The following is a 955-nucleotide window of genomic DNA, read 5'->3' as shown; positions in this document are numbered from 1 at the left end:
AGCTGGGCTCTATTTATGTTTTAGCCAAGGATGTGGAATTTGAAGCTTTTCTCAAAGTGAAAGTTGACCTACTGGGTCCGTGTGCTCGGGCCAAATATGAGTATGAGAAACATTCTCAAACCTTTTTGGAATCCTGGCCGTTAGACACTGAAGGGGCCTAAAGGATTTCTGGGCAATTCCTCCTCCTTCTCTCATGCCACAATAATTATTTATAATTCTTTCCCTTCTTTTAGCTCAAAAGTGAACTCTGCATGAAGCATATTATCTTAGAGAAAATGTACTCTTAAAGAAAGCCACCTGTTGAGGAAAACAAAGTGTCCCCAAGTGGAGTGATGGAACGCAGATGGGGATTTTTTTTCTTCAATAAGGAGAAATTTAAATTCTCTATATTCTTAAAAATTTTCCAAATTACTTGCACCAGGGTTTTTAGTATCCGGTTCCACTGGGACACAGTTTCTACTCTGTGAAGGCTGAGGAGTCAGTATAAATTTTGCCTGCAGGTGGCACCAAATGTTTTCATTACAAAAATTGCTGATGGAAAGCCTGGTCAGCATCCTCCTAGTTGAAAAAAAAGAAGAAAAAGAAAGCCCTTTAAAGTGAGTGTTGCCGGTTCATTCACCCAAATTCAGGAAGCAAGTGCCTTTCTTATTTTCTAGTGCTCCCGCAGTACACTGTGCAGTTCAGGGTAACTTATTTCCTTGAAGTTTGTTAAAAGGGAAACATGGATGAAATTCAAGACTTGAAACAAAGCTTTCTTGGAGTTTTGCAAGACAATTAAAATCCAGTCTCCCCGCTGACAAGTGGTTTCCTTACCCTCTGTAGGCCTGCAGGACACAGGATGCCCAGACAAAAGGCAGAGCTGGCAGCATGGCTGAGTTTTTCTTTTTTATCATTTGCTGCACAGTCTTATTCTTTCAGATCCCAAACCAGCTTTTATGGTCTGGTTAAATTTTTG

This window comes from Cebus imitator, unplaced genomic scaffold, assembly GCF_001604975.1.
Source record: "Cebus imitator isolate Cc_AM_T3 unplaced genomic scaffold, Cebus_imitator-1.0 Scaffold43, whole genome shotgun sequence".
In the NCBI taxonomy this organism is placed as follows: Eukaryota; Metazoa; Chordata; class Mammalia; order Primates; family Cebidae; genus Cebus; species Cebus imitator.
Note: the sequence above shows the minus strand (reverse complement) of the source record.